Below are 14,046 nucleotides of genomic sequence, written 5' to 3' on the forward strand. Positions count from 1 at the left end.
GCAGCTTTCTGTCACCTGCAATTGCCTCACAAAAGTATTCTCCAACATCCACTTCTCGACAGCCTTGGTGAAGAGCCAATGCCTTAAAGGCGTGGCGTGGCTGAGGAGAAGAGCGCAGGCGTTCGAGAGTTCGCCCTACGCGAAAGAGAGTTTTGCGTGGGTCCAACGAGTTACAATATGATGTCATCGTTCGTTGTTTAATTTGTCCATGCGACATATTTTCTTCTGCGTGCGCCTGGCCTCCCTAAGGTCTAGAAGAATAGAAAAAAATAAAATAGAAGGTCGTGAAGTCACCGAGCTCATGGCCGTCAGTGGCAGGCAGGCGGTGCATTTATGTTAGACAACGGGCCCGTGCCATCCAGGAAAATAAGGAGGTGCCTGGCGATGGGGCTGTGCATGGTGCCGGCAGTTGCTGGGCCGAGACGGCAGGAAGGCCCAGGCGTCGAAACGATGTGGCGAGAGACGCCATCTCTTCGGAGTAAGTGGGGCAGAAGCAAAGGAGGCGCCCAATTAAAAAAACAAGAAATGTATGGCCAGAGAGAGAGAGAGGTAGAGAACGGATGAATAAATGGCAGGAAGGTTAGCTAGAGGTAGTTCCGGTTGGCTACTCTGTGCAGAGGAGTGGAGGTGGAGGATACAGGAAAGAAAGGTAGCTTAATGAGAAAGAAATAGGAGCACAGGTAATTAAATCTCGTACGCTATACAACGGCAGCAGGCAGCGTTCTCGAAGTTTGTTACGTATGGCCCGTAAACATCAGGGAGCATCAGTGGCGCAGATACAGCTTTCTGCGTGGAGTCCTTTTTGGAGCACCTTGTTCTGATACTGGACGATTGTCGAATTTGTTGAACTCTGTGCGCATCACTTGCCTCTCGGCGCTATAAAACGTGCAGCCAGAATTGCATTTGTAGTTGCAATGTGGTTTTGCGATGCCAGCTACTACCGTGTAAACAAGGCTGAAGATTTCACATCTCTGCTGCGAGAAGAGCGAGGCACTGCTATTATGCCCGGCAGTCTGTCGAGACAACCTCATATATATACTTTAGCGGCGCGACTATCGCTCCCAGAGCCGGTGAAGAAGACGGCTCACGTGCAGGTAGCGAAAGAATAGAACACGCTTCAGAGATCCCGAGGCACCGTGGTTGGCCGGTCTATATAAACCATGGCTACGGCGGCTACGTCCTCGCGCCGCCTCCCACTGTACCTAAACGTTTTCGTTGTCCACGAGATCAAGCGCAACGTTCGCGCTCTCTCAGCTAGTGCGACTGCGGACTGTACTATAAACCTGTTGCGCTTTGCCAACCATATCAAACTTATTGATGTATTTTCGATTTCGATCGGGACAGTGTCGCAAGTCCAGACTTGAGCTGTTCGGGTTAACATTTTGTTTCTCTATGAAGTAAGGTCACACTCAGAAGCAGGTGTACTTTCCAGGCACGTTGCACACGCGTGAACCCTGAACTTGTAGTAAATATAGCTGCGCCTCTTCATAGCTTTTCAGACTTCTTGAACTGCCCTATTTCTAGACTTTGTGTGCAACGTTATGGAAGGCCTTGCCTGTAGCCTTGTCATCTAAAGCGCCAGGTGACTGACCAGACGATAAATTATCTATCTATCTATCTATCTATCTATCTATCTATCTATCTATCTATCTATCTATCTATCTATCTATCTATCTATCTATCTATCTATCTATCTATCTATCTATCTATCTATCTATCTATCTATCTATCTAAACGAGAAGAAAGGGGGTTAACCGAGGGCCCCGATTTTTATTAGTCATGTCATAAAAATCCAACAAACACTGACACCGAGGACAACATACCGAGGGTAAATTGTTTGTGCTTAATAAACCAAATAAAGAAACGCTAAATTAATGGAAATTAAAGTGGATGAAAAAGCAACTTGCCGCAGGTGGGGAACGATCCCACAACCTTCGCATTACGTGTGCGATGCTCTACCAATTGAGCTACCGCGGTGCCGTTTCCCCATCCATATTCTTGGGTATTTATGTTTCCTAGTGGAACCATGGGAGTGTTAGCCAGAGCCACCACTCACAAACCTGATGTGGAACATCTTTTCTGCCGCAGGCGTCACGAGAACTTTAGGAAGCTTTAGCTCAGGTGCTTCTATCTAAATACATGTAAAAGGAAAATTCGTCTTTCTCGGCAACCACTGCACCAAATTTGGCGAGGTTTGTTGTATTTAAAAGAAAAGCTGAAAATCTAGTGACTGTTGGTTTCGAATTTTCGATTTAGGTCGTCAATCTTTTATTAAAGGGCGGCAAAAATCGAAAATTTTCAGGAAATAAAACGATCAAGTTCACACCTCTGGTAACTTAGCAATGAAAAGTGATATCACAATTATGTGAATTGCATCTGATAGTACATGTAAAGCGGACAAAATTGACATGTTACACATGAATCTCCAAAATGTAGTAGTATGGCAATACAACTTTTGCAGGACCCTTGTACACAACGTAACAAATTCTCGTTAAGTGTAAATTGACATATCAAATTTGTCCGCTTTCAATGATCTAGTGCATGCCGTTTACGGAACCGCGATATCTGTTCTTGATACAGGGGTATTAGTTTGTAAACTTCGTGCTTCCATTTTTTTTCAATCTTTCGGATCTTTTAAAGTGTTTTTAATAATATTCAGGGCTTAAATCGAAATTCCGCTTCCAACAGCCACTAGAATGTAACTTTCTCTCTCAAATGCAACAGACTTCATTAGAATCGGTCCAGGGGTTATCTCAGAAAAGCGTTTTTGCGTTTTACATGTATTTGAATAGGCCACGCTGGAGTTGTGCCCGAGGTAAAGCTTCCTCTTAAAAAAAGAACCAGAAAGCTCGCCTTCGTGTACAGCGTTCGCCGCAAGCGTTTCGCGGTAAAGATTACGGTTGCATAATCTGCAGTTGCCGGGAAGCGTCAGAAGCAATCAGGGATCCTTTAATTCTATTGCGTTCTACTCCTTATTAAAGGCGAAGCTTAAGCGTCTCCCATGTTTTCTTCTTTAATTTATGACTTGGAATTTTCGTTTTACAGGGATTCTCGAAAACTGGTAAGTTTCAAAAATATTGAAGCACGAAGCCTACATTGCTCTACCTCCAAAAACAAATATCGCAGATCTGTGAACTTCATATGTTAGATTATTTAAATCGGACAAATTTGACATACCAATTTAAAGCTTACGGGAAAATGTTACAAGGTTTACGTGAGTTTCGCAAAAACACTATCCACAAATAATGCTATATATTTAATATTTAATATTTATATATTTAAATATTTAACATCAGGTATTTCCGCTTTAGATTTACTATCAGGTGCAGCTTAGAGAATTGTGATATCGTTTTTCATTGCATAGTTGCATAGTTGTAAACCTCATATCCGAGTTCTTTTTACTTTCTTTCAAATTTGCAGTTTTCAACAATTTTCGCAAAAAAGTTGACTACTTAAGTCAGGCATCTGCTACTTGTAGCCGCTAGAACCTGTCTTTTTCTTTTAAATGACAAACCTTATCAAATCACGTACGCAGTGGTTGCGGCGAAAAACGCATTCTGTACTTCCACGTATTTCAATAGGAACACAATTTTTTCCTCTGTGCTCGATCTCGCACGAGTAGTCGTTGTAAGTTTGCTTTAAGAATAGGTTGGCTATTTTTCTCTTCTGCGGAACCTGTATAGATGAACCAAAAATAAACAGGAAGGTCTGATAGTGTTTGATGACCTGGGGACTGCGACTGATATGTTTGCAGAGATGTGGAAATGGTTTGTCACAGTTAACATCACTAACCGTGCTACCGCTTCAACGAGTTTTGTCGAACGGCTCGCACAGCTTTATTTTCAAGCAGTAACGTGTTCGGACCATAAAACGCGGCTCGTGTATTGCTTGCTCGCCGGGATACTTCTATAATTTCATTAGCTACTACCAAAGTCCTAAGCACAACTCTCACCCGAGAACTAGAGCGAATTATAAGGAAAGCCCTTTAAGAGTAAGCTACATTAAAATGTACTTCAAACACTACGGGGCAACGAAAATATTGAAATTTAAGTCAACAGAAACTAGTAATTTTGCGTGTTTCAATTAGAGCGATACATGTGGATGAGGAGGAATAAAAATGCTGCGAGTCCTCTTCCCACTGCCGTTCAGAGTCTTAGACTTTGAGGGAAATATTTGGATTTCAAAAGGGACATAAAAAGTATGTCGATGCCCAGACGACGAATGGGCTGATAGAACAAAACTGCTGTCAAGTTCTTTTTTAACAAAAACAAATTAAGAAAAAGAAGGGAGGGGGAGATATGGCTCGAAAGTTAAGGCGACAAAAGCCCCCTAGATAATTTTTATCTATACAGAGACCTTGACCGGCCGATACCGGCTTTCAGCGCGTCACCTGAGAAATGTGGTCTGCATTCACAATCCCCTGGCGCATCCAGAATATATAGCTAATGCGAATTGAAAAAAAAAAAAGGAAATGAAGAGGCGTATCTACCGGAGGTCGGGGGGGCGGTGCATACTAGGCTATTTGCACTCCCCCCCCCCCCCCCCCACCTTTGAAAACCGGGAATACGACTCCTGGAGTCCCGACCAAGATCACTCGAGTCTACAGAAAGCCGCTTGAAGCCCCTATAATGGGGTCTGACCTCTCCACCAGCTGCACACATAGCCTCGGCCACATTGGTTACGCAGGGCACCCATCACCGGTATGTATATAACACACAGGGTCTACTAGGTTCCAGATGGTAAATTTCCCCACCTCCACAAGACTGCAGTTGTATTTCAAGAGTTGATCTAGGCATTGATTCGGGCTACTTGGTCTGCCATACCAGGAACCTCAATATTGCGACTGAAGTTCCCAGCACCTTCATGACTACTTTCATTTATTTGGCCGTGAAAGTTGTTCTCGCTGTGAAACTAGATGCAGCACTAAGCGTTCGCTTTTCGCTGCCAGCGCCCTTCATCACGCCAGCGAGTGCTCGTGGTCATCGAGTAAGATTTGTTTATACTTGCCTATGCGTGCGGGAGTGAGAGGTCACAGACATATCTACCGGTATGGTGGGGGGGAGGAGGCATGCCCCCCCCCCCTCCGAGTCAGAAGTGAAAGAGAAAAGTAGGCCATTTGCCCCCCCACCCCTACGCACACACACTTGGGAAAGCGAGCGCTGCCCGGCACACCGCACAAATACAACAAAACAAAGCAGAGACCAATCTCTTTTTTTCCCTCAGGATTGCGCCCGCATAGGTACGATCTATTTATTACGTATCCCCTTCTTGGGCAGATAGAATTGTTTTTCGGGCCTCGAAAAGATGACGCTCGACTGGCCGCACTAAGCAGCTAAGGGCTACCCCATACCTTGCGGTGCGAGACGCCTGCAAGACGTGCCCTGCAAGCCTGCATTGCTGAGAAAGCTGTCGCTAGGTTGTCCAAAATATGTTTAATCTACCATCACTTGCACCATCTCCTATTTGTGGGGGCCGTTTAACCTAACCATCTTTGAAAACGCAAAATAAGATTTGCTTCTATGATTTACCGGTATTTAATCAGTGTTGCCGTTTTAGCGATTTTGACGCTAGATTTGGTGACTTTTTTGCCTGTTTACGGCAATGTTTGCTATTTAGCAAACATCGACTTTTTTAGTGGCTTAAAGGGGAATAAAGTTCATTCATTCATTAGTGGCTTGAATGAACAGTTGGCGATATTTTAATGACTTAAAAGTTAGAAACGTTGCTTAAAAAGTGGCCTTCTAGAGCACACTTTAATATTCAAAAGCTACATGCAAGTGACCGAAACTCGCTCCACAAGGCATAGGCTTCGGGACCATGATGAACCAACGGTTGCCTTTACATTCGCAGCCTACACATTGTGATTATGCTGCCGAGCACAGCAGTCATCATATCCTTCACATTATGCTCACAAAATTGAAGTTTCTTTATTATTTACAAGACCTATTTGAATGCGTTTAAACGCTGTGTGTTCAGCGGTGTCACTAAATCCATTCGTTTGGTAGAAGCCTGGTAAACGTGTCGGTGAACCATTTTACCAGAATCAAGTGGAATAAATATTGTGTTCAGATTAAGCATACACCAGACGAATATAACATATCGACTGCGTAAAAGAAAGGCGTAAATATCGGAATGGCTTTAGCTCGTTCACGCGCAACTGAACAAATATCGCTTTCGTTTCTCACAGCTTTCGGACCAAGTACTTGACGGCGGCTTTCAGGTAGATCAAAGGTGAAAATGTGGTATTTTACTTGTACAAAGCTCGGGTAATTGTCATCACCATGTTAAAAACATGCGGCCAAGCGCGTTCCACAGAATCTAGTTCTGCTACCACAAACGTCGAGAAGCACAAAAAATTAGGAAGAATATGTAGGCTATATAAATGCATTTTCATGCTAGGAAAACTACGTTGCTTGCGTTCTTTTGAAGTGCTGTATTTGTAACTTTACGATATGAAAGTAATGAAAAATTGAAGCTGTCATAATGTATTATGTAATTATTTGAGGTAGGCGATCGAATATCGGCTTTTTCGAATATGAATCGAATACGAATAGCAAGTATCGAATATCGAATCGAATATCGAATAGACAAACGCAGATGCACATGTTTACAGCAGGAATATTTGTTTCAGTATAATTAGGGACTCGTTTGTATTGAATAGACAGTCAACTATCATGCACAACTAAGATCGTTTTAAACGCAAGAGCCCAACAGGCATGAAAAAACTCCACGAATAGCCGCTTGACACCTTTAAGCCTGGCGACAAACAAGCTTTCCAAGAATGAAAGGCATTTGAAACTGAACAACTTTTCAAAAACGCAGAATAAATAGTTGTTGAAAAAAAATATCAGAAGTTATGGAAAAGTAAAATAAAACGCTAACGAGGTATTTCTGTACCCCACACAGAATAAAGGGCCTGATACAAAAAAAAAGAAACATCAGTGGTTGTCACGTAAAAGATAAAACTCCTACATGACTAGGCTGCAAGAAAGACTAATTGGTAGGTCAGAAGCACAAAATAGCCGGTTGTCATGTATTGGACGAAAAATGGAGGAACCGAGGGGCCCGGTTTTTTAAGGGTACCGCTTTTGTATGAACGTTCGCACGTATTTGTTAGAACCATATGAAACGAACAGATAAAGAATAAAGCATTGGATGAATTATTTGTAGTTTTTAATTGAAGTGTACGAATGTGAACCTAATGGGAAGTGGAGAAAAACTTAACTTGGGGGCTGGCGGTGACCCACAACCTCTGCATTGCGCACGTATAACGACAAAGTGTGCTACGGCTACGGGGGTTACCACGTCCATCCATTCTTGGGTATTTATGTATTTGTGCAAGATGTGAACCAAGGAGTGTTAACCAGTGCCACACTTCCACCGCAGAACTGAAAACAAAGCTTGCATTAGCGATTTTGTTTCTGCAGTGCTTCGAAAACATTGTCGGTGTTTCACGTCCGATAATTATAATTTGCGATAATTCGTTTAGCAGGTGGAGAACAGTAACTTGATTTGAACAGTCGGTTGTTGCGAAACATTTGATTAGTTTTGATATTCTAAAATGCCGAATGGTTCATTTTCGAATACGAATAAAATATTACACAACGACTATTCATATTCGTAAATTCGAATATTCGCCTATCCTATAATAAATACATTACTAAAGCTAAAGTCATCTATATCCTGCTGGTAAATTAACTGTTTTCCTTCAGCTGTGCGGACATTAGACCAACATGAAACGTCTAGGCAAATCACTTGCTCTACGCTATAATATATTAGAGTGTTACAAAACACCTATCTTCTTAAGAATCCTCTTGAAAATTCCAACGAGAATTTTAGTGACGTTTTTGGCTCACTTCAGCGACACGCATCAGGAAATGTAGCCCAAGGAGTGTTGCACAAGATGTTGGCAACACTTGACTGTAATGGTTCACTGTGTGCGATTGAAAACCAGACTTGTCGATGACAAAGATAACTTTCAGTGACGCATTTTTCGGTCCTTTTTATTGCAATGGCAATCGGGTAATCCGCGAGGGAGGCGATCTTTACGGTACGTGCCACCAGGGGCCCGCTCTGAGCATGCATGCTCCGCCCACTCGTGAACATGAACTTCCGTATAACCTCCGATGAATATTTCGCAATAAATCAATATGTCATTAACACGTTAAATAAAATAACGTGCCATTATTTATTGGTTGGTGGCCGCTAAAGCGGCATCGACCTAACCTCCCTCCCAGCTGCGCTGTGCACCAGCTCGCTCCGACATATATATATATATATATATATATATATATATATATATATATATATATATATATATATATATATATATATATATATATATATATATATATATATATATATATATATATATATATATAAAGAGAGAGAGAGAGAGAGAGAGAGAGAGAGAGAGAGAGAGAGAGAGAGAGAGAGAGAGAGAGAGAGAGAGAGAGAGAGAGATGGCTTGCATCCCGCACTCGAAAAATAATTGGTACGCCACTTTAAAAGATTACATATAACAGAAGCATATTATGTAGAATGGTCGTGCTAAAGTCACAATATAAGCGTTTATCAATCAAAGAAAATAAGAGGGCATAGAGATACAACATCGGGACATGCTACAACTAAGGCTCTTCACGCATTCCTGCGAGGTCCCTCCCTCTCTGCCACCCCTCCCACAGCCTTTCGTGCGACGGAAGATGGCGCGTTTGCTCTCCGCTTTCTTCCTTCGCGCGCGCCGGCTTCCCTCGCGTGCTTTCACTCGCACATACAGCATACGACCCGCGGCGACAGTGTTATTGCCCTTGGAGTTCGTAAGGAACATCAAGTAAAGCAATGAAGGGGGCTATGGTTGGTGAACGTTCCTGATTATATTGCGCTTAGTGTTACACTGATGATTTTAAGTGAAGGACAGGACGTGGACGTACGTAAGTACGTCCATGTCCTGTCCTTCACTTAAAATCGTCAGTGTAACACTAAGCGCAATATAATCAGGAACATCAAAGCGACGCCGACGCCAAAAATGCGCCTGGAGTGTCCATATAATTGCTATGGCAATAAAAGACGACAAGAAGGGGAAAGGTTCACAGCACGCTCACAACGGCTGAAGCATTCATCGTCGGGGCAGTGAAAAGCGGTCACGTAGCTTGAAGCTACGGATAAACCTCACGAAACGCAGTCGCGCTTTTGTGGCGTGAAACGTAACCGAAGATTTGCGGAAACAAGAGAACAAGCCGCCCAATCTTATATTAAGTAAGTATAAAATCGCTTCGTACGTCATATTTTCATAAACAAAGGCGGCGTAATATCGCATGAGCATTAAGGAAAAAGGTGCAGGGCACTTGTCATTGATTACAACGCTACGACGGGCTGACATACGTTATACTGATGTTAAGCAACTATGATAGTATTCTATCAGTTGTTTCTCTCGTAGAGTTTGAAGGCCCGTCGCCTTCGCTCGGGGGGTAAGCTACCGTTGAAACACCACGATTAGCTACCGTTGAATTGTAGAAGCTATTCGGCGTGAACTACGTGCGCAAGTGCGTTTCTAGTAAGCGGAAATGGCAACCCCGAACGCGCAGAATGATTTATATGCTGCAGCCGACGGCAACCATACCGACACTTATAACCCAGACTAAGGTGCCAATAATGCTGATGCCACCGGCCTCCACATGTGGAGACCGCGAAAATGCAGTTCAAAAGGCTAACAAGGAAAGTTGATAATTTGTAGCAGCGGTGGTCGGGGCTTCTTTCATGACTCGAAATATCGCGGTACTGGTGTTTGTGCCAAACGGTGTACATCGTAAGCATATGTGCTGCAGGCTGAAAATAAAAGCCGCAGCTTCAGGTTTCTTCGCTGACTTTGATCGCGGTTCAGGGACATGATGATGCTGATGATGATAATGATGTGATACTGCAATACTCTGCAGTGATATGGCAATACTCAACCAAGCAGCCATAGGAGACAGACAGACAGACAGACAGACAGACAGACAGACAGACAGACAGACAGACAGACAGACGGACGGACGGACGGACGGACGGACGGACGGACGGACGGACGGAGAGAGAGAGAGAGAGAGAGAGAGAGAGCCTGTGTGTTTGTTTGTGGAGGGGGGATTTTGAGGGATGAGCGTGCGGATGAAGGCAGCATCGCCGATTGTGGTCCGAATAGCCTGTGGCCCAATGCGCAGGAACGACCGACGCTGTATTTTTGTGACCGATCCATTCAATATTCAATTCACGTTTCCTTAAAATCGGTCGTGCTAAGTGATCGATCTCGGCTATAACGGCTCCGTCAGAGGTTGTTTGCTGGATTGACCGGATCCTGGAGTTTAACGGCCCAAAGCAGCAGTGGGGCTATGAGAGGCGCCATAGTGGGGCGTTCTGAATTAACTTCGACCGCCCGAAGTTATTTACTCCGAACTTAAATCGAAGTACACGGGCGCTCTTTGCATAATTCACTTCCATAGAAGTGCGATCGCCGTGATAGGGAGTCGTACCCATAACCTCGCGCTCAGCAGGAGACTGCCATAGCTATCGCGGCGGCCAGTCATAGCTACTGAAGAAAGATGAAAAGAGTTGAAAATTAAATGAATCACTACAAAATACAGTGTCAGGTCACACAGAGTACCGCACGGCATTCGAGACTCCGCACTGAAAGTATTATATGTGCTTTACCTATCGGGTATATAGGGTGGACAAGCAAGTTTAAGAGTTATGCTCAGCAGGTTCTTACTAGATACCTAAAGACTTCGCGCTAGTACTCACTTGCACTTCACTCAAAAAAATATTCCACGCGTACAAACATATTTTGCTCCATGGTAACATACATTGAAACTCGGCGCTCAGACAAGGAGCGAAGAAAGAAGTGTACGACACTTCGCCCTTTGTTTTACCACTGAGTTTTATTCGTCACCGTGGATCCAATCCAACAACTCCAATTTGCAGTCTTAATTTTTTTGCTTCCCCATCATCAGTACAGTGATAAACGTTCTGAACGTCTATTGATTTTGGTCTATCTGCTAGTGTTTTTGGATGAAAGAAAAATTATGCAGATCGAATCTATGCGAAGCAGAGCTTTTGTGCAGCGGTCAATTAAATGCGATGCATTTCACGTCCTACGCAACTTGTAATCCCGTGCAATGTGTTTCTGTTTTATGCTTTGCACCGTTGGCAGGTCATGTCGAAATGCAAGGAGCAGTTCACTCGAATGGACGCCGTGAGACCCCGGCGCGATGATGTCGCGATGACGAAAGGCAATGTTTGATGTTTTGTCAGGCGAGGTGTGCGCAAAGAATAGTGCGACGCGAAAGAGCAGTGGTAAAGTTGACTGTCAGTTCGCCCGTTTCGTTCCTACTCCTGTGACCTAATGATGGCGCGATGTAATGATGATGGCGCGAATTGATGGCACGTAATGATGGCGCGAATTCTAATAGCGTCCAACGACTTCATGGCTCCACTAATGATTTTAACAAGTCCTTCTTTCCGACCGCAATTGAAGAATGGAACCTGCTGCCCGATTCAATAACTAATGAGCACGACGCGACAAGGTTTAAGGCGATGCTGTTAAATCATCTGGGTTGACATGTTTCTTCTTGCTCTGTTTTGTGTTCATGAAATTTTATCCCTTGTCCTGTGTTGTTGTTTTTTTTTCTTCTTCCCTGTAACCATTGTGTACTTGCCCTGCTGCCCTAACCTTTCGCCGACATGTGTGGCGCTTGTGGCTTCAAGGCAATATTGGCAAGCACCGTGTTAACTATTACGTTCCTTGCTTCTTTTTATGTCCCTGTGTTGATTGTTCTGTTTTTGACCTTTGTTCTTTTCTACCTTGTACACCCTCCCCCCTTATGTAATACCCCGACAGGGGCCTTTAAGGGACAATAAATGATGATGATGATGATGATGATGATGATGATGATGATGAAAAGTGGCACGAGCTCCCGTGCGCACGCGCTCTCGCACGCGCTGCGTGACCTGACGCACATGGTTATTCCGCAAGACAGGAGCAGACACGCTCAGCAGAGGCCGAGTGGGCTTGCAAAAAAAAAAAAAGCCTTCGCCTTAAAGGTGGGACCAATAGTAAGTTGAATTACGAGTAGGCGCTGTCCAATTTTCCGGAGTTGCCTTAACGAGGTTTGATCAGGCGTGGCAGAGGACCGTCACGTTATACTTATCGTTAGTGATCCTGAAATGCTTTTTAGCGTTCTTTCTGAAACGTCGGCTTACAATAACGATTTGTCTGTGTAAGCGAAAGAAGAAACTCTAAAACACCAGTTTTGTGGCTGCCCATGTCAGACAAAGAAAATCAGTCATGCCTTTCGGATGGCTTTAGGAAAACTAGATGACAGGCCCTTTTACAAAACTAAAGACCCTGGTACCGTACGTGGCTTTGTGCATCTGCAACATACAAGGCCACGGAAGCGCTGTCGCGCTTTCTGTGGTCCGCCAGCTGTGGCACGATCGGAGATATTTTGTTCGCTGCGCTTTCTGTTCAGTTGCTGCAACGTCACAAAGTTGCAGTATGCAAAATTCGTGACAGCGGGGCGGAGAGAGCAGCCAATCAGGAAGCGGTGACCTCCCCGGAAGTTTACTTCCGTCGTTTGTCGTCTGCTTGCAAGCAGTATACTACAAAACCAAATGTTTCTCGTCTTCCAAATGAATTAAATCTTTATCTAAAAAAATGTATTTTTCTTCTCAAGCCCAAACACGTTTTCAAATAGTAGTACGTGTGACTACTGCAATTTATAAGTACAACGTTCTTTGCGTCGTCCCTAGGTGGTGTCGCGCACAGCGAGAAGGAAAAAGAAAAAAAAAAACGACGGGAAGAGTGGCGCACTTTTCAAGAGGCAGCGACAACATCCCAGTGGCTCACTCTGTGCAACCAGCAAATTATTTGTTTCGAGAAAGAAAAACGACGCCGGAATTCACTTTCTGTCATTTCTTCAAACGCGTTTCGCAAACGTGCCATTCTGCAGCCGCAAAGGCCGCCTGTTGGATCCAATCCAATCCACCAGACGCGCCATGCGAAGCCGTATGATCGCTCCAAACTTCTCAACTCCCGTCGCGTTCGGACGAAATGCTCGGTGGGCGGATGATTGACAGGAGCGTGTCGTCATTTTGACGTCACCAAAAACGGGGTGGCGCCCCGCGGCTGGCGACGTCGGCGCGGAGTAGGCCAATCGCGCGCGCCGGTAACCGAACGAACGCGCCGAACAACCATCTCCGATCGCACCCCTGGTGTGCACCGCATGTGACTGACTAAACGATGAACGCTTGCGCATGTGTGTGCGTGCAAACTGTGAACCTTTCTCCTCTCTCTCTTCTCATCATTCCCTCCCCCTTCACCAGCTGAGAGTAGCCAACCGGGCTTTGCCTGGTTAACCGTTTTTGCCCTTTCTCTTATCGCTCCTCTCTCTTCTCTCACGTGAGAGAGAAAAAGAAAGAAAAAAAAAAGAAACGTGGAAGGGGACGAACAGGGGAAGTAGTAAGAAAACTAGGGGGTGTTGCATAGTACAGCTTTCAAATAGAATACGAATATTAGAAAGAAATGTAGGTTTTGAGAGTAAAATAGGATGCCGAATATTTTCCCGCTTCATTGAGCACAAAAATAAACATAGTGATGATGAATAAATGCAGCAGGTAGCGAGAAAGATGTGATCCATTTTTTTTTCTACATCAGCACACACAACGCCATTTGCAAGTCCATTGGACTGTAGAGCTTGTAGGCCGCAAAAAAGAAAGAAAAAAAAGCGCTTCAATATGGTTTGGCTCATAACGGGCACTCTATGTATGCGGCAGGTGAGCTGCACAAGGACGGCCCTTTTCTACAGCAGGCACATCCATACAATCGCTGTAGCGCCGTATATTCGGTCACAATCGAATAATCGATGATGTGGAGCGTACACCCCTACACTCCTCGAATCGAATATATTGATAGAATCGAAACAAAAGCAGTCGATTGATGTTTGAAAACTTGAATATTGGCACGCCTATACACAGACAAAGAAACAACAACAAAGAAACAAAGTGATAGAACGGCAG

General features: G+C 44.2%; 1 non-coding gene across 1 annotated transcript; it reads right to left on the minus strand.

The window, feature by feature from the left end:
* Window positions 1-1,904: 1,904 nt before the first annotated feature.
* TRNAT-CGU (transfer RNA threonine (anticodon CGU)) lies at window positions 1,905-1,977 on the minus strand. Its single transcript has one exon. It is a non-coding gene; the product is annotated as a tRNA-Thr (tRNA).
* Window positions 1,978-14,046: the final 12,069 nt, after the last annotated feature.

Source organism: Dermacentor albipictus, chromosome 3 (assembly GCF_038994185.2).
Source record: "Dermacentor albipictus isolate Rhodes 1998 colony chromosome 3, USDA_Dalb.pri_finalv2, whole genome shotgun sequence".
Classification (NCBI taxonomy): domain Eukaryota; kingdom Metazoa; phylum Arthropoda; class Arachnida; order Ixodida; family Ixodidae; genus Dermacentor; species Dermacentor albipictus.